This window comes from Dasypus novemcinctus, chromosome 6, assembly GCF_030445035.2.
Source record: "Dasypus novemcinctus isolate mDasNov1 chromosome 6, mDasNov1.1.hap2, whole genome shotgun sequence".
NCBI classification, from domain to species: Eukaryota; Metazoa; Chordata; class Mammalia; order Cingulata; family Dasypodidae; genus Dasypus; species Dasypus novemcinctus.
In genome coordinates this window covers 86,783,442-86,810,239 of record NC_080678.1, presented here as the reverse complement: position 1 = coordinate 86,810,239, position 26,798 = coordinate 86,783,442, and the positions used below count along the sequence as shown (strand labels likewise).

The window sequence follows — 26,798 nt, the reverse complement described above, 5'->3', positions numbered from 1 at the left end:
AGTTTTGCTCCCCTTCGTGATTATTGGTTTGTTGATTGGATTCAGTCATGTTTTCCTGATTATTGGTTTGGTTTGTAGATTTTTGTTGCTTTCTGGTCATCTCTTTATTTTGACGAATTTAATCAGTTCCTTAGCTTCTTTGTCTGCTTTTGGAGGTTAATTAGTTGTTATTTTTGCATAGGTGTTATATCTTCTCTTTGTCACTTTTTTCTTCTTACTCAAGTTACTTGTTGTTGGTTAAGTTCACTTTAGAAGAAAGTATTAGTGTTGGGGAAAGGCAATTGTGTCAGCAAGGGTAAAGTGTAAAGTGGTATTGGTAATGTATGTTAACAAAGCAAGAATATGAGATCTGGGAGGATGGAGGTTAGATTTATGTAGATTGTTCCATGTAAATTTTAAAGTCAGCTTGTCAATTTCTACGAAAAGCCTCCTGGGATTTTGATAAAGATTGCATTAAATCTGTAGATCAATTTGCGGAAAAGTGACATCTGAATGTTGACTCTTTCAGTCCATAATTATGGTATGTCTATTTTAGTCTTTCTAAATTTCAGCAGTGTTTTATAGGTTTTCATTATACAGATTTTCCATATATTTGGTTGAATTTATTCCTAAATATTTCATGTTTGGGCTATTATTGTGTCATTTTTCCAATTGTTTGTTGCTAGTATGTAGTATATAGAAACAACTGCTTTTTGTTTATTGACCCTGTATCCTGCAAACTTGGCTAAACTCTTACTAATTGTAGTAGCTTTATGATGGATTCTTAAAGATTTTCTACACACCTGATCATATCAGTGTAGTTTGGCAAGACTACCACAGAAGTCATGTTGTGTCCCTCTCAGTGCATCTTGTCACTACATCTTATATTCATGATGTTAATTATTAGCATTTGGTTAAGGTGGTTTCTCCCAGATTCATCTACTTCAAAGTTACTATTTTCCCTTTGCAATTAATGAGTGTATTCTGGGAAGATATTTTGAAGCTATGTAAACATTTTCTTTCTCTTCATACTTTGGCCTTCTAACTTCAGCATCCATTGAAGATTCTTGCCAGCAATAAGTATTACTGTGGTATTTTCCAAATGGTGATACTCTATTTCTATCATGTCTTCTATACTGATTTATTGGAGTTTTAATGAGAAGAAAAGCTATCCATTATCCGCTATTCACTTACTTATTTATATCAGTGTGGACTATGGATATTTATTTTATTCTGGTGGTTGTAATCCACTAGTGTATTAGGTGTTCTTGTTTAAATTATAACAGACTTGGCAATTAAGTGTTCATGAAAATTGAGATACTCATGGTTCATCTCAATCCTACTGAAGCTTATTGTATGCTTTTTTTTTTTTTAGGGCTGTTCTTGATTAGCCTTTACTCTAGGGTTATTTAGCCATACATTTTTTTGGTTGGTTGGTTATCTATCTGTCTATCTTTCTAACTCTCTGTATCTTTTTATTACAGAGTTGTGAACTTACAAAACAATCATGCACATGTATAGAATTCCCATACAAGAACCCTTCCCCAACACACCACAGTGTTGTGGAACATTCATTACAGGTTATGAGATAATATCAATGGACTAGTATCACTAACTATGGTCCATGGTGTATATTTAAGACAGTGGATTTAATAGTCTATTATGTCCAATGTCTGGGCTTCCTCAGAGACAGTTGTTAATATTTTCCCTTTGTGAATACATTCTTCTTTCTTTGCATTCTTCATAATATTTTGGTGAAAACTGGACATTTTGAATATCATAAAGTGGTAACTCTGGAGACCAGATTCTTTCTTCTCCCCAGAGTTTGTTGTTGCTGTTTGATGTGAGTGTAGTTGTTTATTATTGACTTCTAAATTTTCATTTATTTATTTGCAAAGACTGTATTCTTTGTCATTTGTGGTCACTGAAGTTTCTGTTCTGTTAGTTTAATGCTGAGTTATTTTATATATATATATATATTAGATTTTTATTTCTCCCCCCTCGCCCATTTGTCTGCTTTCTGTGTTCATTCACTGTGTTCTTCTGTGTCTGCTTGTATTCTCATTAGGTGGCTCTGGGAACTGATCCTGGGACCTTCCTCAGTGGGAGAGAAATGATCATTCTCTTGCACCACCTCACCTCCCTAGTCTGCTGCATCTCTTATTGTCTCTCCTCTGTGTCTCTTGTTACATCATCTTGCTGTGCCAGCTCTCCACATCGGCCAGTATTCCTGTGCAGGGTGGCACTCTTGCACAGGGGGACACTCCCATGTGGAGCAGTGTTCCCACACAGGGTGGCACTCCTGCATGGGCTGGCACTCCATGTGGACCAGCTCGCTGCACAGACCAGCTTGCCTTCACCACGAGGCCCTGGGCACTGAACCCTGGACCTCCTATATGATAGATGGGGAGCCCAACTGCTTGAGCTACATTCATTTCCCTTAGTTAGTAATTTGACAGACTTTTTTTATACACCTGTAGCAAAAAAAGAAAGAAAACAAAACAAGAAACAAAACGATACTTTCCCAGTCTTAGCAGATAGACTCTGAGTTGGGACATTACTTCAACATTTAGGTTATTTACAATTTTGCTTTAACCTTCATTTCCTGCTTATGTGGAACCTGAAGATCATCCAGACATGAAAGTAGGGTATTCTTAGGTGTTTTCTGAGCCTGCATCTGGCCTTGGGCTTGGATGTGGACTTCAAGATTCTCCAGCATTTGCGGTAGCTTTCAAAGCCCTTATTTATCCCATGTATTTATCCCATGTATCTCCTTCCCTAACCTTTTACTTCATGGGCTTTGGGACTGCCTGCTGCTTGTCTCCTATGTTGTCCCTTGCTCTAAGCAGCTGCAGGTAGTGCATGACTTTAAAGACTTTTGGAAAATATTGTCTGCAAGAGTACTCTAACTCGGAGAGAGTTCCAAGAAGGGCAAAATATAAACAAGTCCCTGAGCTGATCCCTCAGGAAGCCACCAAATGCACAGCCACATTTTTTTTTGAGATACTGGGGCTGTGATTGAATCCTGACACTTGTATGTGGGAAGCTGGTGCTCAACCACTGAGCCGCATTGGCTCCTGAGTTGATTCTTTCATTTGTTTGTTTGTTGGTATTTTTTTTTAAGAAGACACTGGGGACCAAACCCAGAACCTTCCATGTGGGAAGCAGGCACTCAACCACTTGAGCCACATCTGCTCCCTACCCGCCCTCCCCCTTTTTTGGGGGGAATAGGGTCTGTATTTACTCCCTTGGCATAAGCAAGCTGCACCAGGAAGGTGGGCCATCATTCCCATGGCTGCTTCCGAGCAGCGAGGTGGCAAACAGGGAAGTGAGAATGCCACAGTGCTCTTAATGAAATTTAGCATCTTCTTTATTCTTTAAGCACTCCCACGACTATTGAAAGGTTTTGACTCCAGAGTTTTGAAAAATTTGATTCTGACAATTTTTTCCAGCTTAATCATTCCTTCAGTGGAGGAATGGCTCTTTGGAGCTATGTTCTCTTCATTCTCAGTGATGGCACACTACACAATTGATTTTTGTGTATTGACTATTGACTTTGTGCCTTATATGTTTGTAAATTTTTTTTTAAATTTTGGTAGCTTTGCAGTGTATTTTTTAGGACTTTCTACATTCATGTTCATATCATTTGTAAATCGAGTTTTTATTCTTTCTTTCCAATCTGTATGCTTTTTATCTCTTTTTCTTGTTGTATGGTATGAGCTAGGACCTCCAATACAATGTTGAATAGAAGTGGTGAGAGTAGATATCAGTGATTTTTTCCCGATGGGAAATGAATCTCATTTCATCTTTATAAGTTGGTTTATATTTACATTTCATATAAATGGAATTATGCAAAATGTAGTACCCTGTATCTGGTCTCCTTCTCTCATTATAAATTTTTTTGTCTGACATTAGCATTTTGTAGTATTAACTTATATTTGTTTAGCTTCAAAAAAATGGTCTTATATGTGCAATTCTACCCATATTCGTATTTCATATAATTATATATGAAATAATATATTTACATACACATAATATATTTAGTTCATAATATGGCAATCATACAGTATTTGACCTTTTGTGTCTGGCTTGCTTCACTCAACATCATGTCCTCCAGGTTCATTCTGTTTTCATATGTTTCATGACTTCATTTCTCCTTACTGTTGCATAATATTCCATTGCAGGTGTACTCCACAATTTGTTTATTTGCTTATCAGTTGATGGACACCTGGGTTTTACTTGGATATTGTGATTAACGCTGCTATGAACATTTGTGTCACTGCTCTCAGTTCTTCTGGGTATGTACCCAGCAGTGGTATTGCTGGGTCCCATGGCAAGTCTATAGTCTGCTTCTTTAGGAACTGCCAAATGGGTCCTCCACAGTGTCTGTACCATTCTAGATTTCTACCAACAGTGAATAAGCATTCGTATCTCTCTACATCCTCTCCAACATTTATAGTTTTTCAACTTTTTAATAGCGGCCAGTTTAATAGGTGTGAAACGTTATCATTGTACTTTTTTTTTTAAGATTTATTTTTATTTATTTCTCTCCCTTTTCCCCCTTCCTCCCCCCCCCATTGTCTGTTCTCTGTGTCCATTCATTGTGTGTTCTTCTGTGTCTGCTTGCATTCTTGTCAGGTGACACTGGGAATCTGTGTCTCTTTTTTTTGTTGCATCATCTTGCTGCATCAGCTCTCCGTGTGTGCAGTGCCACTCCTGGGTGGGCTGCGTTTTTCACGTGGGGTGGCTCTCCTTGTGGGGTGTGCTCCTTAAGTGTGGGACACCCCTACGTGGGAGGCACCCCTGCATGGCACAGTACTCCTTGCACGTGGCAGCACTGCATGTGGGCCAGCTTACCACATGGGCCAGGAGGTCCTGGGTTTGAACCCTGGACTTCTTATATGGTAGGTGGACACTCTATCAGTTGAGCCATGTCCAGTTCCCTCATTGTAGTTTTGATTTGTATTTCCCTAATCCACTAGTGATGTTGAACATTTTTTCAGGTGTTTCTTTGCCATTTGCATTTCTTCTTTGGACAGTTGTCTTTTCAAGTCTTTTGCCCATGTTTTAATTTGATAGTTTGTCTTTTTATTGTTGAGTTGTTGTACGGTCTCCTTATGTATCATGGATAATCTTTATCAGATATGTGATTGCCAAATATTTTCTCCCATTGAGTCAGCTGCCTTTTCACCCTTTTGACAAAGTCCTTTGAGGTACAAAAAGTGTTGAATTTTGAATTTTGAGGAGGTCTCATTTATCTGTTTTTTCTTTTGTTGCTCATGTTTTGGGCATAAGGTTTAAGAAACTACTGCCTACCACAAGATCTTTTTTTTTTTTAATTGTCTTTTGTCTTTTTTTTTAAAATACATAGATCACAGAAAATGTTACATTAAAAAAACATAAGAGATGGGAAGTGGATGTGACTCAACAGATAGAGCGTCCGCCTACCATACAGGATGTCCAAGGGTTCTATACCCAGGGCTTCCTGGCTCATGTGGTGAACTGGCCCACTTGCAGTGCTGCTGTACACAAGGAGTGCTGGCCCATGCAATTATGCCCCCACATAAGGGTGCCCCCTGCATAAGGAGTGGCCCCTGCAAAAGGAGAAACTACAGCCTGCCCAGGAGTGGTGCCACATACATGGAGATCTGATGCAGCAAGATGACACAACAAAAAGAAACACAGATCCCCAGTGCACCTGATGAGAATACAAGCAGACACAGAAGAACACACAGTGAATGGACACAGCAGACAATGGGGATGGGGAGGGGGAGAGAAATAAATAAATCTTTAAAAAAATAAAAAAATATATATGAGGTTCCCATATACCCCAAACCCCAACCCTCCCCTCTCCTCCCACATCATCAACCTCTTTCATCAGTGTGGCACATTCATTGCATTTGGTGAGTACATTTTGGAGCACTGATGCACCACATGGATTATAGCTTACTTTGTAGTTTACACTCTCCCCCAGTCCATTCAGTGGGTTATGGCAGGATATATAATGTCCAGCATGTGTCCCTACAATACACAAGATCTTCTTGAATATGTTTTCCTATATTTTCTTCTAGGAGTTTTATAGTTGTTTCTGTAAGTCCTTGATCCATTTTTATTTTTTGTATAAGGTGTCAAATAGGGGTCTCCTTTCTTCCTTTTGTATATGCTATCCAATTCTTCCAGCACCATTTGTTGAATAGACTCTTCTGGCCCAGCTGGGTGGGTTTAACAACCTTGTCAAAAATCACTTGACTGTAGATGTGAGGGCCAATTTCTGAGTTCTTGATTTGATTCCATTGGTCAAGCTGTCTATATGCCAGTAACATGCTGTTTTTTGTTTTGTTTTTTGTTTTTTTACCACTGTAGCTAAGTAATACAGTTTGAAGTCAGGAAATGAGAGTCCTCCAAACTTGTTCTTCTTTTTAAAGACAGTTTGGGGCCCCTTGCTTTTCCAGATAAATTTGATTATTGGATTTTTGATTTCTTTGAAAAAGGCTGTTAGGATTTTTATTGGGATTGTGTTGAATCTGTAAATCAGTTTGGGTAGAATTGATATCTTAATGATATTTAGTCTTTCAATTCATGAACATGGAATGTCCTTCCATTAAGTCTTTTGTTTTCTTTTAGCAATATTTTGTAGTTTTCTGAATACAGGTCCTTTCTCTTCTTGGTTAAGTTTGTTCCTAAATATTTAATTGTTTTCATTGCTATTATAAATGGAATTGTTTTTTCTAATTTCCTCCTCAGAGTGCACATCAGTAGTGTATAGAAACACTACTGATTTTTGCATATTAACCTTGTATCTTTCAACTTTGCTGAACTCGTTTATTCTAGTAGCTTTGTTGTGGATTTTTCAGGATTTTCTAGATATAGGATCATGTAATCAGCAATAGTGAAAGTTTTACTCCTTCCTTTCCTATTTGGGTGCCTTTTATTTCTTTGTCTAGCCTAATTGCTCTACCTAGAACTTCTAGCACAATGTTGAATAATGATGACACTGAACATCCTTGTCTCAGCAGGAAAGCTTTTGGTCTTTCACCATTGAATACAATGCTAGCTGTAGGTTTTTTTATATACGCACTTTACCATAATGAGAAGCTTCCTTCTATTCCTATCTTTTGGAGTATTTTTATCAAGAAAGGGTGCTGTATTTTGTCAAATGCCTTTTCTTCTTTAATTTGTCAATGCAGTTTATTATACTAGTTGATTTTCTTGTGTTGAACCACCCTTACATACCTGAGATAAAACCCATTTGATTGTGGTATATAATTTTTTAATGTACTCTTGAATTCTGATTGCAAGTATTTTGTTGAGGATTTTTGCATCTATATGCATTAGAGCTATTGGTCTTTTTTTTTTATTATTATTAATTTTTTTTATTTTTTATTGACTTTGTAATAATATTACATTAAAAATATATATGTGAGGTCCCATTCAACCCCACCCCCCCACCCCCCCTCTCCCCCCCCCCCAACAACACTCGTTCCCATCATCATGACACATCCATTGGATTTGGTAAGTACATCTTTGGGCACCTCTGCACCTCATATACATTGGTTCACATCATGGCCCATACTCTCCTCTATTCCATCATGTAGGCCCTGTGAGGATTTACAATGTCCGGTGATTACCTCTGAAGCACCATCCAGGGCAGCTCCATGTCCCGAAGACGCCTCCACCTCTCATCTCTTCCTGCCTTTCCCCATACCCTTTGTCCATTATGTCCACTTTTCCCAATCCAATGCCACCTCTTCTATGTGGACACTGGATTGGTTGTGTCCATTGCACCTTTATGTCAAGAGGAGGCTCAGATTCCACCTGGATGCTGGATGCAATCCTCCCATTTTCAGTTGTAATCACTCTAGGCTCCATGGTGTGGTGGTTGTCCTTCTTCACCTCCATCTTAGCTGAGTGTGGTAAGTCCAATAAATCAGATTGTAGGTGCTGGAGTCTGTTGAGGCTCAGGATCTGGCTATCACATTGTCAGTCCAGAGATTCAAATCCCCTAAATATATCTTAAACCCCAACATTAACTGCACCTCCAGCACATTAGCATGAAAGTCTTATGAAGGGAGATCCCATCTGAGTCCTATTGGTCTTTAATTTTCTTTTTTCATAGTATCTTTATCTGGTTTTGTTATTAGGGTGATTTTGGCTTCATAGAATGAGTTTGGTAGCATTCCTTTCATTCAATTTTTTGGAAGAGCTTGAGCAGGATCAGTGCTAGTTCATTTTTGAATGATTAGCAGAATTCACCTGTGAAGTATCTGGTCCCAGGCTTTTTATTTTTGGGAGGTTTTTGACGACAGTTTTAATCTCTTCACTTGCGATTGGTTTGTTGAGGTCTTCTATTTCTTCTAAAGGCAGGGTAGGTAGGTGTTTTGTGTATTTCTGGGAATTTGTTCATCTCGTCTACATTTTCTAGTATTTTTGGCATACAGTTGTTCATTGTATCTTCTTATGATTTCTGTGGGGTCGGTGATAACTTCTCCCCTCTCATTTCTGATTTTATTTGTCTTCTTTTTTTCTTTGTCAGTCTAGCTAAGGGTTTGTCTATTTTGTTGATCTTTTCAAAGAACCAACTTTTGGTTGTGTTGATTCTGTTTTTTAATTTTGTTCTAGATTTCATTTATTTCTGCTCTGATCTTTACTATTTCTTTCCTTCTGCTTGGTTTGGGATTAGTTTGTGGTTCTTTTTCTAGTTCTTCCAGGTGTGCTGTTAGATCATGGATTTTAGCTCTTCTTTTTTAATGTAAGCACTGAGGGCTATAAGTTTCCCTCTCAGGACTGCCTTTGTGGTGTCCCATATGTTTTGATATGTTGTGTTCTCATTTTCATTTGTGTGAAGATATTTGATGAATTCTCTTGCAATTTCTTCTTCGACTCATTGATTGTTTAAAAATGTGTTATTTAATTGCCATATATTTATGAATTTTCCCTTTTTCTGTCCATTATTGATTTCCAGCTATATTCTGTTATGATCAGAGAAAGTGTTTGTATAATTTTAATCTTTTTAAATTTATTGAGACTTGTCTTGTGACTCAACATATGGTCTATATTGGAGAGGAATCTATGAGCACTTGAAAAGAATGTATGTCCTGCTGTTTTGGGGTGCAACACTCTATAGATGTCTGTTAGGTCTTAAACTTATTTACCATATTATTCAAGCTCTTTCTTTATTTATCCTCTGTCCAGATGCTCTACCCAATACTGAGTGGTGTATTGAAGTCTCCAACTATTATTGTAGAGACATCTATTTCTCCCTTCAGCTTTGTCACTGTGTGCCTCATATATCTTGGGGCACTGAGGTTAGGTGTGATTAGATTGCTTTTTTTTTGGTCAATGAGGCATGACCCAGGTTGGGTCTCTGCCCTCTCACTGGAGGCTTATATAAATGGAGACACACAGTGAAAGTAGACATACAGAAAAGGGAGATCTTCCATTTTGACCCAGTCATGTGAGAGAGAGGACTCAAGGATCGCTAGCAGCTGAAGCTGAGGTGAGAAGAGGCTGAGCCCACAGGGCACCTCAAGGCTGAAGAGTCAAGCCATAGGCCTGATGACTCATAGCTGGGTTCAGGGTTCTGAGGCTGAGGAGGCCTGGAAAGAGACAAACCATATGCCTAAATACCCAGAGCTGAGCTCCTAGAGAAGATGAGCTTTGAGGGGGAAGGCTGGAACATTAGCAGGGATCAGCTACCATCTTGTTTCACCACATGGCGTGATGCCAGGATCACCAGTAGCTGACTTTGGTGAGGAAGCATCTCTGATGATATCTTGATTTGAACATTTTCACAAACTTGGAACTGTAATCTTTTACCCTTAATAAATTTCCCATTGTAAAAGCCAACCTGTTTCTGATACTTTGCATTGGCAGCCCTGTGGCAAAAAAAGATAATAGACTTAACTAGTGAAGTCATCTGTGCCTGGTATTTCCTTTTTGTAAGGTTTTTTAACTTTAAATTCAATTTCTTTGATAGATTTAGAGCTTACTTAATCTTTCTTATGTCAATTTGTGTAAATTGCCTCTTTTATTGAAGGTTTATTTAATGATGTTGATTAATTGGCATAAATGTGTGTGTAATATTCCTTTGCTTCATTTAACCTCTAAGCCACATCAACTCCTCAGAGTTGCTTTTTACATTTGTTTGCTTGTTGTTTGTGTTTTTGTTTTTAGGAGGCACCAGGAACCAAACCTGAAACTTCCCATGTGGGAAGCAGGAGCTCAACTGCTTGAGCCAATTCTCTGTGTCCATTCACTGTGTGTTTTTCTGCGTCCATTTGCATTATCCAGTGGCACTGGGAAACTGTGTCTCTTTTTTGTTGCATCATCTTGCTGCATCAGCTTTCCATGTGTGTGGCACCACTCCTGGGCAGGCTGTGCTTTTTTCACATAGGGAGGCTCTCTTTGAGGGCCACACTCCTTGGGCATGGGGGGGGGGCACCCCTGCATGGCATGGCACTTCTTGTGCGTGGCAGCACTGCACATGGGCCAGCTTACCACATGGGTCAGGAGGCCCTGGGGATTGAACCCTGGATCCTCCATATGGTAGACAGACACTCTATCAGTCAAGCCGTGTCCACCTCCCTAAAGAAGTTTTAGATATCATAAATATTACATCAAAAATATAGGGGATTCCCATATACCCCACCCATCCCCCTCCCACACTTTCCTCCATTAATATATTTCATAAGTGTGGTACATCTGTTACAATTGAACAAATATTGAAGCATTGCTACTAATCATGGTCTATAATTTACATTATGGTTTATACTTTGCATCACACAATTTTATAGGTTTTGACAAAAATTTATAATGGCCTGTATCTTTTTGCAATATCATACACAATTTCAATGTCCCCAAAATGCCCCATGTTACACGTATTCTTCCCTGTCTCCCCTCACAACCTCTGGTGACCACTGTCTTTATATCAATGATATGTGTTCTTCCATTACTAGAATAATGTCTCCTCTAGTCCTTATGTTTGTTCATTCCTCAATCTTGAGGATTTTAGGATGGTGGTACCCACTTTGCTTCTGATTGAAAGGCCCCATAGGTTTGGTTTATTTTTGGAGGCCCTGGGGCTTAAACCCAGGACCTCACACATGCAAAGAGGCACTCAACCACTAAGCTACACCCGCTCTGCCATATAGGTTTTCATATGTTGTGTTCTTATTTTCATATGCCTTGAGCTATTTAGTAAATTCTCTTTGACCCACAGATTATTTGAGTGTGTTGTTTAATCTCCATATATTTGTGAACTTTCCCCTTTCCTGTCTATTACTGATTTCCAGCTTCATTCCTTTGTGATCAGAGAAAGTGCTTTATATAATTTCTGTCTTTTTTAATTTATTGAGACCTGTCTTTGACCCAACATATGGTCTATCTTGGAGAAGGATCTATGAGGACTTGAAAAGAATCTATATCCTGCTGTTTTGGGGTGTGATGCTCCATAAATATCTGTTAGGTCTTGTTCATTTATCATATTATTCAAACTCTGTTTCCTTCTTTATCCTCTGTCCAGATGTTCTATGCAATGTGGAGAGTGTTGTCTTGAAGTCTCCAACTATTATTGTAGAGATGTCTATTTCTCCCTTCAATTTTGCCAGTGTGTGCTTCATGTATCTTTGGGCACCCAACTTAGATGCAAAAATATTTATATAGTTATTTCTTCATGGTGAATTGTTACTTTTATTCGTATATAATGACCTTCATTTCTTAACAATTTTGTATTTAAAATATGTTTTGTCCAATATTAGTATCACTGCTCTGGATCTTTTTGGTACTATTTGCATGGAGTATCTTTCTCCAACCTTTAACTTTTGACCTGCTTGTGTCCTTTTGCCTGAGGTGAGTCTCTTGTAGCCAGCATATAGATAGCTCTTTTTTTTTTTAACCTACTTTTTTGATTGGGGATTTCAAGCCATTAACATTCGCTGTTATTACTAGAAAGGCATTACTTACTTCATCCGCATAGTGCACATAGGGGTTACTCTGCTCCCTGCAGAACAGGGCCAGGGCCCTTCATCTGGAGTGCGGGCCAACTCCCCACTGTACAGTGGAGGGCACTGGGGAGGGGCCAGCAAGGGTGCCGAGAGTTTTCCTACTGTCTCTAAAGCTGTGTTTTCTTGACTCAGCACTCACCCAGCTTAACTATGCTCCTGAGGTTTGAGGAAGACGGTGTTGCCAGTTTTCACTAGTTATTCAAAGATTCTGTGTGGTAATGGTATCCTGGAGTGTCTCAGGCTGCCATCTTGGTTGGCTGAACTCCATTTATGATGCTCTTAAGAAGAAGCTTTTAATGCTCTGTCCAGCCTTTTAGCTGAACTAATTGAGGGATTGGTGTGAATTACCTAGTTGGCCGTTACAGGAACTAATAATATTAAAGAAACATTTATTTCCTCTAGTTATAAATGTAATATTTGTTCATTGTAAAGAATTTTGGAAACTAAAAGAGAAAAGTAAAAGGTAAGGAAATAAATACCTTATTAATACCACAAGTCAGCGATAAATGCTTATTCATTTTCTGGTATATTTCATTTTAGTCTTTTTTTTCTGAGTATTTCAGAATCTGGAAAACTAAATAATCACTCTAATGCATATATGCTTTTATATCCTGCTTCCATTTCTTAACATTGTATTGTCAGTTTTTCCTATTATAATTAAATATTTTGTGAAAGCATGGTTTTATTCACTTTATCATATCTTAACAGAAGTGTACCTAAATTTGGTTAGCCATTTTTCTGTTGTGGGACTTTTCATGAATTCTGATTTTTCATGATATATTGTATGATCAGCATCTCTGTCTGTATATGACTTTTCCTGGAGTATTTCCCTAGAATTGATTCTCTAGAGTGGAAATAGTAAGACAAAGAGTCTGTTTGGAAATGCTACGTTGGTAGGAACAGGAGCTATCAGTAAGCCAGTTTAGCTCTTTGCCAATTTGCCCTTAGTGCAGTCATGGCTGTTGGCAATGTGAACTCACTGTGAGATATGATTTCAGGAAGCTTATAATTGTTAATAAAGTGCATCAGTCAGAAAAGCTTTCTGCTGAACAGATGTATAAACAACTCCACTTCAAAGCAGTGGTCCTCAGCCCCAGTTATGCATTAGCATCCCCCAGATCCCCACCCCAGACTGGTGTCCCATGAATCCCTGGGATGTAGACATGGACATCTGGGGAATGAAAACAAAAATAGGCTTAAGAACCACTGATCAGATTTTAGTAGCCAAATGAATTCTAACTATTGAACTAAGCTCCTTTAACCTTTGCTTTCCGAGGACTTGGATTTGTTTCTGAATATGGCTGTACTTAAGGTGGGGTTATCCAAATAAAATATACAGTACACAGTTCTATTTGGAGTTCAGATAAATAACAAATAATTTTTTACTATAAGTGTGTCCTAAGTATTGCATGGGACATATTTACATTAAAAGTTATTCATTGTTTACCTGAAATTCAAATTTAACTGGGGGTCCTGTACTTTTATTTCCTAAATCTGGCCACCCTAATCATGGTTCAGTTTGAGGATGCATCTGATTCTCTGTGACATTCTGTGCTCTTGCTGAAGACTGGTGTTAGAACTCTCAAAGTTTATGAAGAAGTTGGTGTTTATAACTGACTCAGCCTCAGAATTTTTCTGCCCAGGACAGAAAATAACATTCATCATGTTTTAGAAGTAAAAGCACACCTTTCATAGGTCTAGGTTAGCCCCTCAGCCCATCCTAAGGTCTTTTGTGTGAAGCTTTTAGCTGGTGGAGGAAAGGGTTCCTCAGGTTTTAGTTTCTGAGGCTGCTCAAGCAAATACCATGAAATGGGTCAGGTTAAACCATGGGAATTTATCTGTTTATGGTTTTGGGCCTTAAAGAAAGTCCAAATCAAGGTGTCCTTAAGGCGTCATCAAGGGCTGGCTGCTGGTGATTTGGTCCTTAGCTTGTCACAGTGCAACGCACACAGCCGCATCCCCTGGCTTCTCCATTTTCTTCTGGTTCTGTTGAATTTCAGCTTCTGGTTTCCATGGCTTTCTCTCCCTCTGCCTGAAGGACTCCAAGTAATGGGAGTAAAACCCTTAAAATGGGTTCACACCCACAGGAATGGGTCAAACTTAAGAATATCTTTTTTTCTGGGGTACATACAGCTTCAAATCACCACAGCAGATAATTGTCTCTTTAGGCATGCCAGTGAACAGAACTGGCTATCCAGGAGCGGGTTTTGTTCAGCCGGGAGGCACTGGAGCCCCTGGTAGCCATGTGCACATAAGAGGAGCTGACCCCTAATAACCTGAGCAAAGGATAGGACATGTTAGTCTGTGTGTGTTTAGAAAATGCCTCTCCCTTTAATAGTCAAGTCTCAGAAGAGGGTGAACCAATTTGCACAAGTTGTCCAGGGGTCTTCTGTGTGTAAGGGCCCTTGGACCACAAGTTTAGTGGCTCCTTAAGACTTGAAGTTAGGGAGACCTGGTCCCTGGTCTATTGGCATGGCCCTGCCCAGTGCATTTTAGTAGATAGGAACCCCAAGGCATCCACCAGAAGGGAAGCGGGAGTCCGAGTTGGTAGTCCAGACAACAGGGGGCTGAAACAACTTTGATTCAGCCACCACCCCTCCCCCACCCTGTGGGTTTTGAGGAACATTAGCCAAACGTGTGGATGAGAAATTACAGGAAAGGGGAGGTCTCAGAGCCCCAGCGTGTGACCCCACTGTAGCCGGGCAGGAACGTGAACCAGCTTCAACACCCCAGCAACGGAACCCTCGATCCCACCTGGCAGGATTGACCTTCTGTAGCGCACCTCGGGGCAGGGTCTAGCAGTGGCAGTAGAGGGCTGGCTGTGTTCTTTCTTCCCCTGGGGCCAGGGAGCAGGACTGAAGTAGGAGGGGTTGACGACATGGAGGAGGGTGGGCTCGGGAGGCAGATCCTGGGCTTCCTCTACCTGAAGGCGGGTGGGTGCTTGGGCAGTTAGGACAGGTGGTTGTAGTGGAGTGGGAAAGAGTGGAGCCACACTGCTGCGTTCACATCCTAGCTCTGCCACCATCTGTGAGAAGGTGGCAAGTTGCTTCATCTTGTTTGGCCTCAGTTTCTTTATCTGCATAATGGCAAGAATCACGGCACTGATCTCACACAGTTACTGTGAGGATTAAATGAGGTAATGGATGTCAGAGTAGTGTCTGGCTCATAGCTAGTGCGCAGTAAATGTGGGTGCTGCAGTTGTTTTTAGGAAAGATAAAAGGAGTTGAGACAATATCAGCACCCAAGTGAGTGGAATCCCCCTAACAAGCTGCAAAGGTAGATAGATTCTCACTCTGAGAATTCATAGATTGTGTTCCAGAAAATGTGACTTGTTCAAGAGCAGGTGGGCAGGGTGTGAACTCTGGTGTTCTGGAAACTTAAGATTACATAACCTAAAAGCCCGGTCTCTGGGTTCTTCACCATGATCAGAGCCAGAGCTGAGGGAATATCACGGCAAATGAGTTGTTGGCCCAAGTGTACCCCCCAGGGGAAAAAACCCATCTTCTCTTTCCCATCTGCAGTGCCTCTGCCTTATTCTAACCCTCAGCTCTTGCCTGGACTCAGCAATCACTTTCTGATTGGTTTTCCTGCTTCCTCCAGTCTGCCCTCCTAGCATCTCAAGGGGCAATCTTCCTAAAATGTACCCCTACTTAGAGCCTCCCAGTGTCTCTCCACCTCCTAGAAGACAGTCCAGACTTCTGAGTTGCATACAAAATGAGGCTCCTCTCTCTGCTAAGCATCTTTTCCTGCTACTCTCCCAAGAGCTAGGTTCCCCTCCTTTTTGTTCCTATAGCATTTTGGACACACTTTTATGGTATCACTCTCCATCTTGTGTTGTTACTCTTGTTTGCACTCGATCTTTCCACAAGCTGGAATTCATTAAGGCAGAGGTTGTGTCTTGTGCACACTTGTCCTCTTAGTGACTAGCATGGTGCAAGCTACTAAGTGTTGTGAATGAGCCTGATAATTCTTGGGGCTCGTTTAGGATGCAGAGGTAGCCCCTCCTTGAGTGTAGGGTAAACATGCAACTTTTCATTGAATCATGGGTAAATGTGAAATAAATGGGAAGAAAATAAATGACTTTTTTACAACATATTGATGTGCCAATTCTTTGTCTATTAAGAAACCTGAAATAGTGCCATTTGGCTGTACATAAGGGCTCTCTAACCGACCAGCAAAAAGAAAGAAATATTACCAGAATTTGGTGAGGTCCTTTGTGGTGATACTGGTGAACTGCAGGTCAAGTTGGAAAGCTTAGGCAGGTCTCAATTAGCAGATCTGAAGGCTGAGGTACTCTTGGGTATTAAATAGGTACATTGGGGGCATCAAAGCAGATTATCAATTCTTCTGACTGATGGTGGTATAGTAGAGAGGTTAGGCCTCTTAACCAAGTTACCTAGATTCAAATCCCAGCTTAGCTGTGTCACTGTGGACAAGCTACTTCACCTCTCCATCACCAAGCTTACTCATATATAAAATGGAGATAGCAGTGGCTCACCTCCTCGCACTATTGTGAGGAGCTAATATTTCAAAGTGCTCAGAGCAGTATATGGCTGGTAGTAAGTGCTATGCAAGTGTTAACTCTTTTTAGGCTCTGCCCTATTCTTGTGAACACTGAGCTCTGTGAAATCAAGGACACTTCTTTCCTTTCACCCATCCAAATGCTCCCCAACCCCACGCACACCACCTGTGTGTTACTTTCACACACATCAGGGACAGTTCTGACTTTGAAAAGAGGCAATCCTCATTTCCTTCCTCCTGGTTGTAGAACTTTGGCCAGTGCTGGGCTGGTTAACAGCCATATTTCCTCTCAGAGTAATTGAATCTGGGGCATCTGACCAGTATATCACCTTCATGCCTTTGGCTCCTGATGCCAAGTCTCCCTGAGAATTAGTTCCCTTGGCATTGCAAGTTTCCAAACAAAGGCATGCTGAGCTTTGAGTTAGGGCTGCCCACTGTTTCTGTTGCCCTGACTGCACTGAAGAATGTTCTGTCTTTTCCTCTTCCATTATAGAGATCAAAGGAATTTTCCCTGATATATTGCTTAAGTTACATCAATTTCTTAGTGAGAGAAATATATATATATATATAAAAAGTGCATTTTCTAGCACTTTTTCTTTAGTGGCTCCTGGATGGATTAGTTTATGAACAAACCATGCTTTCCTTTTCTATTGCTTGCCTCAGCCTCACTCACTTCTGGATGGCATAGTAGAAAAAGCACAGGATTTGATGGCACAAGGTGCTCTGGGTTCTGGATCCAATTTTCCTCCCCCAGCTGTGTGAGCTCAAGCCATCCCTTCACTCCTGGGCCCCCAGGGTCTGCTCTTAAATGAGATGGTTGGACTAAGGTGCTTCCTAAGGATGCTCCCAGCCCATGATTCTTTGATGCTGCAGCCCTTCTCCCCATTCCGGACTCCAGGCTGACCTTTCATGAAATCCCCTCAAGAGGGCAGCAGCGAGACCTCCCATCTGCTGCAGCCGGGGAAGCGCAAGAGTGCCAGGCTACGTCCTGCACCCCGGAAACGCGATGGCCAGACTGCTCAGCCTGTGGGTTCGCATCCTCCGACACGGGCTCTGCTGATGCAGAGGAGCCAAGTGGGCATAATGGGACCCTAGGCCTGGGGTGCTGCTGACGACACTTCGGGTATCCTCTTTGGAAATGTAGAGATTGTAACCAGTTGCCATGTAACCAACATTTCAGTGAGACAAATGGCGACTTCTAAGAGGCTGAGACCATGCCTCTTCTCTCTCTCTCTCTCTCTCTTTTTTTTTTTTTTTTTGAGGTACCATTGCTGGGGATTGTACTCTGGACCTCATAGGTGGGAAGCTGGTGCTCAACCACTGAGCCACGTTGACTCCCCTGAGTTGGTTTTTCATTTGTTTGCTTGTTGTGTTTGCTTTTTTGCTTTTAGGAGGTACTAGGGACTAAACCCAGGACCACCCATGTGGGAAGCAGGCACTCAAACTCTTGAGCCACATCCGCTCCCTGACGCATCTTCTCTTACATCTCTGTAATATATAGCACAGGGCTGGGAACACTGTAAATGTTTACAAGCATAGTGTAAAAAATATTTCAATATTTTTTAATAATAGTAATGTGTTGGTGGTAAGATGTTGCTGCTGTGAAAACCAGTGGCATCTCAGGCTGCATTCATGGAAGCATGTTAACTAGGATGAGGGAGGTGATAGACTGCTCCATGCCAGAGAGATCTCAGCTGTAGAACTATTTCATTTTTGATTGCCCACTAAAGTTCTGTGACATCAGGGGCAATGCTTATCCTTTTTGCTAGTGTATTACCAGTAAGAGCACTGAGCCTACCAGATAGCAGGCCTGCAATGAACACACTGTCTGCTTGACAGAGGCAGATTTGTTCTTCATGAAGATGGAAAGGGGGCTCGTCACAGCTCATGAAGAGCAGCAGAAGTAAGGGGGATAGTTAGCCCATAGAACCAAAGGGAAGCCTGAGTATCATTGCCAAATATTTGAGTGGTTGCTACATAGAGAGGGAATTAGCCTTTTAGTGTTTTAACCAGAGAACAATGTTGTCACAGGGGTCTGGACATTACAACAATCTAAGCCATCCACAAATAGGATGGGTATGGTGTGATGGTGAGCTTTCTGGCCCTAGAGGAATTCAAGAGCAAGCTGGTTGACCCCCTGGTGAGGATGTTGCCATAGGGGATTCAGACAGTGGAGAAGGAATGGCTTAGTGGACATCTGTGCTTTTTCCTGCCTAACATTTGTTCCCCTTTTTGGTTACAGCATCCTGAGCTTGTTTGGGGGAGTTGTACTGATCCCATTGAGTACAGACTTGGAGGGACCATTTCTCAAGGTGCTCCCTGCTTGCAGCTAAGAGCAGCACACAACCCAAGCTAGGGTGCCCTGGAGAGGTGGTTCTCAGAGTGGGATCCCTAGACCAGCAGCACCAGCAGCACCTAGTAACTGGTTAGAAAGGCAAAATTCTGGAGTCCCACCTCAGAATCAGAAACTGAATCACAAACTCTAGCCATCTGTGTATTTATGAGCTTCCCAGGTGATTCTGACGTAAGCCCCAGAGTTTGCCTTTCCGATTAGAACCAAAACATTGCAAGCACTTGGCACCTCATCTTCTGCATGGGGCCCTCAAGACACTGCCCAGTGGTTCCTGCTCCTGAGTCCTGGAGCCTGTCCTTTCATGGACAGAACTCTTTGGCTTTTCCTCATTTCCACGAACTTCCCCAGGTTCTGCCTAAAACTGTCTGGTTTAGCTTTAGGTAAGCAGAGTCAATTTCTGGTGCTTAGAATCAAAGACCAGACGGCACTAGTTTGGACAGATTTGGTCAGCTGACCCCTAAGGTCCTTCAGTGAACCTATAAATGGCTGGTTCATGAAATTCAACCAGCTCCCCTCTAGTGTGAGCTCTGAGAGAAAATAAAAGTAGGCCAGGGGAACAAAAGAAGGTGGGGAGTGTTACCAGATACTGATGCCAGAGCAACCAGGATTAGATCAGGCACCAAGAAACCTGTCCCTGGTGGGAATGCATCTGCCGGCCGCCCGGACTCTTCAGGGCCCATGTGCCTCTCTGCAAGGGAGAGGATTAGCCAGTGCTCTTTGCACATTCCTTTTCTAAGAGCCGAGGTGGGGTGGCCTGTGTGGTGGGGTGGCCCATTGGGTTGGGAGTGATCTGAGGAAGAAGTCCTCACCTTGGTAACTTGGACCAGATGCGGCAGCACAGACCCTGCTGCCACAGGACAGCTCTGCTTTCCTGAGGACCAGGCTAGGGCCGGCTCCCAGCGAATGATGCCAACTGCTTTCCCAGGAGCGCCCTCTTGGGTGGTGGGGTGGGGTGGGAAGCAGAAAGAACAGGCACTTGGGAGAGATCTGAAGAATGATGGGAGTTTTTTCTAGTGGGTATGAAGATTTATTATGAGGCTTTTCTAAGGAAAAGTGGAGAGAAGTGAGTGGGTACATGTGGAAGTCATAGGGGCTGTGAAATGTCCACACATTTGGAACAGGTTCTGTTCCAAAGCACGCATTTGTGGATGTTCCTTGGCTGCCCAGGGCATGGGGACAGGGGAGCCAGGCTCGGAGCACAGAGTGCTGGGGCTTTGGGCCTCTCTAGCTTCATGCTCTTTGTTGCTCTGCCACTCTGGGCTTAGCTCTGCCTCTCTCTGGTTCTTCCTTATCCTCTCCTCTTCTGGGTTTCTCCAAGGGTTCTTGTTTTGGGTAAGAACACTTTGTGGTTGCAAGTGATTGATACCCAACTTACAACAACTTGGGGGCAGAGGAGGCATGTATTGGCTCCTGGAATCAAATCCTGAGTTTGAACCACCAAATCTTTGAAAGGGAAGGATGCAGCTGGATTTCTAGGGTAACTGCACCTCACCTGCACTCCTCTCTATGATGGTTTCCTTCTCTTGCAATATAGACCAGCTTCTGTCACATGGGGGGACACATGGAGGCAAGCAGGGCCCCACACTCACTGCTTGCAATTCCTGCTCCTGGAGAGGGGTCCACTTTTACTTTCTGGGTCCCAAGCGAAATTTAAAGAGAAAACCTGAGTGATTAAAAACCACAACTCGGAGTCATCACTATCCCAGCTCTGTCGAGGAGTACCTGGGTATCTTCCCCAAGTTACTTCGCTTCTCTGAACAGCAGTTTTCTCAGCTGAGAAATGGGATGAAAATAGTTGTGAGATCAGAGAGGACGTGTAGCCTTGCGGTTAGGAGTAGAGACCCCAAAGCCAGGCTGCCTGGCTGCCGTCTCAGTTATACGCGGTGTGGTCTTGGGTTGGTCCTCCATCCTAGGGTAGCTCAGCTTTCTAAAACAGGGAAAATAATGACACCTACTCATAGGGTTGCTGTGAGGATTCAGTGAGTCAGAGCACGGAAAGAACTTAGGGTGGTGCACAGCGTCTAGCTAGCACTTGATCGGTACTTGGTTTATCTCCAGCTCATGGTCTGTTCCTGTGGGCTCTCCCCATGGCTACAGCTGACCTAAGCCAGGCTGAGGGCTAGGGACCATGCCCTCCTCAGCTGGGGACGTTCTACTCCTTTCTTTGCTTGTCAGGAATGCCAGTGAGTAGGAACTGTGAGGGATGTTATTTTAGGGATGAACTTGAATCTGTTCTAATTTATATTTTTAAAAAGTCATCACTCTTAAACCTTGGATCCCTGTTATTAACAAATTGCTTTTGAGATTCTATTTACTGAGCACTTACTATGTGCCAGGCAGGGTGTCGAATGGTCCACATCCATTATTTAATTGAATCATCACAACACAGCACAGCAAGTGTCCTTAACCCTCTTTTACAGATTGAGGACATGAACTGCTGAGAAAAAGAGTAACTTGCTAGACAGAGTCCACACCCCTGGTCGCGGGAGGAGCCAGGAGTCAAACCTAAGCCTGCCCCGCTGCAGAGCCCACGTGGCCCACCCTGGCCGAGAGGCACTTTCTGAGGGAGACTGAGTCTGGAGAGCACCTTTCCTGAAGCGCCAGGGCATCCTGGAGGCCTCAGCCAGGCCTTCCACCTGCCCCTCTCGCCTCCTCCGTCGCAGTCAGGTGGCCTCTTGGCATGTAAGCCTATCCTCTTTTGGCTGGCTCCTTGTTCACTCTCTGCCTGGTTTACTCTGAGCTCCTGTTTCGTTTTTCCGCTTCGATGATAGGCTCCTTGTAGTGGGCATGTGCTTCAGCCTTCGCCCCCGTCCCTCCCTCACCGAGGGCAGGGAATAGGCAAGCACTCTGTGAAAGCCTGGTAACTCAACGGGAACCTGGGATGTAAAGGAGCGCCTCAGTACCGCTGCTCGCCAGGCGGTGGCGCCAGTCTGCAGGCCAGGCTCCCTGAGCCGAAGCCGCTGGTTTGGAGCCGGCAGCCTCAGCTTCTAGGGCCACCACCTAGAGAAGCACCAGGTATTGGTGCTAGCTGGGGGCAAGGGACCAGGAGAGAGGCCCAGGGAGCAGTAAAACTAGCAGAGAGTGTGGTAGGTTTGTGAAGCCCACCCTAAAGTGCACAGATGGAGTAAGGACGCCTGACTTCCTGGGGACAGCCCAGATGGCTGTGATGCCCCAGCAGTGCTCGTGGAGCTGGGCAGCCCTGGATTGGACATCAAGGCTTCTCTGAGCTCCGAGCTGCTCTGAGCACGGCCAGCCACGCTGCACGTGGACATGAGAAGTGAGAGCTGAGGCCTCTCCCTGCCTGGGCCAGACGGTAAGCTATGCAGGGCAGAAGTTGAAAGTAGAGTGGAACATCTGGCAGTCACTGTCCACTGCTTTCAGGGGCACTAAAGATTAGTGGGGAAACAGACAAATTGAGAAGGCATTGCCACATGATATGAGAAGTGCCCCAGTGGGGGAAGTGCACATGGCAGAGCCTTTAACTCAGCTCAGGGGCACCAGGGGGACTTCCTGGAGGAAGAGGCACCTATTCTGAAATCAGAAGGCAAGAAGGAGTTTGCTAGGCTTGAGGAAGGAGGGGTTGAGTTGGATGCAGAGGCTCCTGGGTTTTTGGGATTGGGGAGTGCCAGAGCCCCTGGGTCACTCCCGTTGCAGTCTGTTTCCCTCTGTCTTCATGCAATGCAATGACCTGCATGGAAGGATTAAGAATCTCATGAAAGCTATCCACCCTCTCCACAGGAAAAACAGATCCATGATTCCTCCTTAGCTCTGCGCACAGCTGCAGGGTTCCGTGGAGGCACAGAGGAACCAGGGTGAGAACCCGTGGATGAGGGACAGAGAGGTGGCGCCTTGTTCCCCTTCCTAAGGACGTCCATTCCTGCACCCCACATCCCCCAGCTGCTCCAGGTGTCTGAACAGGTTGGAGAGATGCCAGCAGGCTCGGCACTGACCTGGCCTGGCTTCCCATGGCATGGCTCTGTGGGGGTGGGCCTACCCCTCCAGAAGGTACCCCTCTGGTTTGGGCAGAGACAGAGAAGGCTTGTTCTTGGCCCATAAGAAGCACCCACTGGATGCCTGGTGTAACACCATTTGCAAAATGCAACGGGCCCCCCACCGGGCGGGCGCAGCACAACTGGTTTTCTCGGTCAGGTTGGGATGAGCTCTGGCCAGCTGGGCTGGCCTCCTGGTGCTCCCGATGAGCTCTCTGGCAGGAGGAAGCAGGGACCTGGGTTCTCAGGATTGACATCTTTAGATCACTAGAGACTTGCCGTCCTCATCCTGCTGCTTGGTAAAGGGCCCATCAGCTCCCCTCATGGCCCAGAGCTGGGGGTGGCAGAGCTGCACTGTGGGCCCTGCTGAGCCAGGGGCTCCTCCTCTGGGGGGCTATGCCCCAGGCCAGAGGAGGTAGGAGGCCGCTCCTGGAGGAGCAGGAGTGCTGGGCCTTGCTGGGCCCGTACTAACCACAGGGTTTTGAAAAGCCCCTCAAGTGGCGGTATGCTCCTTAGCTGCTGTTTGTAAAATGAAGACACTACCACTCACGGCTTAGCATGGGCAGGTGGAGCTGAGCCCCCGCCACCACAATAGGAGCCACCACTGATCCTCGCTCGCTGGGTGCAGCTTCTCTGCCAGAGCCTTTACAGAAGCCTTTGCCCAAGTCCCACTGATCCCTTTGGTGGAGATTCCCAGCCCCGGAGAGGTGGGTGACCCTTCTGGAGGTGAATCAGAATCGCTGAGAGGCTTTCGCAAAGGGGTGCTCTCTCCCTTGGCCCGTGGTGGAGATTCTTGGCCTTGTGGAGTCAGCCACAGGTATCAGAAGCAATCAAGATAGAACCCAGGGCCCACAGTGACAGTCAATCTTCATTGCTTGGAGGGCCATGTTCAGAGATACTTGCAACCATGTTGAGAGCTTGACGTGCTCGACTGGCCCACACATTGGGAGCCACCATTTCTCTCGAGAGATACAATTCCCTCTATTTGAGAACATAAGTCCTGAGGGGTGGGGGAAAGAGGTATTGACTAGATGGAATCAATGTAACTGTGTGGGCAATAGAAGTGTTCCACAAGATTATGCAAGGATGGATGTAAGACACGTTAAATTATACCAAAAATGTATAGGGACTGATAGGCTAAAATGTAAATCATAATGTAAACCATAGGATAACTAAAAATTTAGAAAATTGTATAGTCTAAAATATAAACCACATTGTAAACCCAAATGTTACCTTGTTTGAAAGCTATTATCTCAATATCTGTACATCAGTTCCAGTAAATATAGTATGAATATGTAAAAAGATTATTGCTGTAGAAGGGAAAAGGGTTTTATGTTAGATATGTGGGAGTACTGTATATTGTATATGTGAATTACTGTGATCTAAAACTTTTGTGAAGGCAAGCTTAATAATTAGGGAAGAAAAAGAAAAAGAAAGGACGTAGACACTAAGGAAAAGATGGAAGAAGTTGCCTTGCCAATTTGCATACAGGGCAACACTTATTGCAGTGATGGAAGGCAAAACATCAAAAACAAAGCTTTTGCATCTTTTAATTTTTTGATACCCCAATTTATTTTTACCTTATTTTTCTAAATTAATATGTATTCTATATCTAACCTTTAAACTCATCACTATATTCCATTTTACTATTAAGGGAACCTGGCAATATATTGGGCTTTATTTTTCAAGAAGTTTTGGATCACAGAGAGGTTCGACAATGGCATGGGAGGAATACTGGTGTGGGATGTTATTGACAGGGGACACATGGTTGGCAGAGAGTTCTCCAGGGCATATATCCAGGGTACATAAAAATGTTTGGATATTTTCATAGTGGATACAATTAAAAGCAACAACTGAGGGAGTGCTGAGTTCCTAGCCAGGGGAGCTCTATCACAGTCCCTAAAGGAACAGCAATAATCCCCCAAGTGCAATGGCAAAGACCAAAAAAAGGAAGGTCCAACAATGAGCCCTTGATAGTAATGACTATGCTTGTGAGCCTGGGCACCTGAAATAAGAACAAGGCCTAGAGCTGCAGGGTGCCTAAGAGTTACCTCCTGAGAGCCTCCGTGTTGCTCAAATGTGGCCAGTCTTGAAGCCAAACTCAGCATGTAAATGTGTTGCCTTCACTCCAGCGTGGGAAAAGACTCCCAGGAATGAGTCTCCCTGGTGCCGAGGGATTACTACCAAGTACCAGCTGATGATGTAACTAGAAAATGACCTTGAATAAAAGGGTCAACTCGGACCAGCAGAATATCTCAATCTACATATAATGCCAGGAGTTAAAAATGCTTTTTGACCCTGAATAAAAGGGGGAAATGGAAAGAACAAATGAGTTTATATGGCTATGAGTCTCCAAAAAGAGCCGGGAGGTTATCAGAGGGGTCGCCCTTATGCACAACTCAGCAGTGTCCTAGAGACAGATAAAGTAGATACAGCCTCAGGTATTGGTTTTTCTGAGGGCTACAGAGACCCACAGTTTCTATGGTCATGGCAGATGGAGTTCAGTGCCATGTCAGTTGGACCTACTTTGTAGTCTGTGTTTCTGTGTGATGGAGCTGGACTCAGATGTGATCTTTGTTCATAAGCCTCTCCTGTTACTTTTACAGGATCTGTAGTTGGCACTGGGGTTTAGTGTATACCCAGGGAACCTGTCTCTGGACTGACCATGTGATAGCCAGGCCCTGAGCCTCAACAGACTTGCAACTCCTACCCTCTGGTTAATTGGACTTACCGTATTCTGCTAACATGGAGGTGAAGAAGGTCAACCACCACACCAGAGAGCCAAGAGTGCCTACAACTGAAAGCAGGAGAATTGCATCCAGCATCCATGTGGAATCTAAGGCCCCTCTTGATATAGATGTGGAGTGGACACAACCAATTCAAGGTCCACAGGAAGGAGGAATAAAGTATGGATTAGAGTGGACTTACTGATATTCTATTCCTGAACTATTGTGATTAGTAATCAAAGAAAATGTGGCATTGGTGTGGAGAAAGTAGCCATGGTAGCTGCTGGGGGTAGGGAGTAGGAGGAAGAGATGTGATGTGGGGGTGTTTTCGGGACTTGGAGTTGTCCTGGGTGGTGCTGCAGGGACAGTTACCAGACATTGTATGTCCTCCCATGGCCCACTGGATGGACTGTGGGAGAGTGTGGGCTATGGTGTGGACCAGTGACCATGAGGTGGAGCAGCACTCAGAGATGTATTCACCAAGTGCAATGAATGTCTCATGATGATGGAGGAGATTGTTGTTATGGGGGAAGGAGTGGGGTGAGGGGGGTGGGGGTATATGGGACCTCGTATTTTTTTAATGTAACATTAAAAAAATAAATAAAGACAAAAAAAAAGAGATAGAACCCAGCCCTGGGTGAGCCCTGAGAGTCACTCAACAAGCCTCATTAACCCCACCCTGCCCAAAGTCGGATCTGGTGAGCAGTTACTCAGTTCACAATATTATTACTGAAGTTGTTTTTTTAAATGCCTGTGCAATTCCACCCACCGCAATTCACATTTTCCTTCTCTTTGCAATATTTCCCTTCTCCCCTGACTTGAGACAAGTGAAAGTAGTAGCCACTGTTTAACGAGCACGGCCGCACCAGGCCCATGCGGCTTGTGCTCCGGGTTAGTGCTGCACAGGTCTTGTTTCATTTAAGCGTGTCAGCAGCAGCAGCCCATTTGGGAAGGAGGAATCTGAGGCACAGGGAGGTTAACTGGCTGCCCTGAGGTCTTGCTGTGGGGGAATGGCAGAGCCCATTTCCAAGCCAGGTCTTTTAGATGCCACTGGACTGTGTCCCACAAGGTAAGAAGGGATTTGGGGGGTTTTATTTTCCCTCGTATGGACCTGATGTGGCCAGTGTTGTTCCCGACTGCAGGGTGACCATGATGTCCTCCATGGGAGGCTGGCCAGTTCACATTTGGTTCCCCTCTGCTCCTTTCCTTCTGCCCAATGATCCTTGGG

General features: G+C 43.6%; 1 long non-coding RNA gene across 8 annotated transcripts in view; it reads left to right on the top strand.

Annotated features, from left to right (window-relative positions):
- LOC111762511 (uncharacterized) overlaps positions 1-26,187 on the top strand; it is a 57,413-nt gene extending 31,226 nt beyond the window's left edge. For 4 of the 8 annotated variants that reach the window (XR_009186185.2, XR_009186187.2, XR_009186182.2 and 1 more), the window contains 3 exons: positions 21,276-22,168; positions 22,594-22,761; positions 25,451-26,187. This is a non-coding gene — a long non-coding RNA (uncharacterized lncRNA). The remainder of the gene's footprint in view (positions 1-21,275; positions 22,169-22,593; positions 22,762-25,450) is intronic. The other 4 variants (XR_009186188.2, XR_009186186.2, XR_009186183.2 and 1 more) reach the window with 4 other exon arrangements.
- The last annotated feature ends 611 nt before the right edge of the window (positions 26,188-26,798 follow it).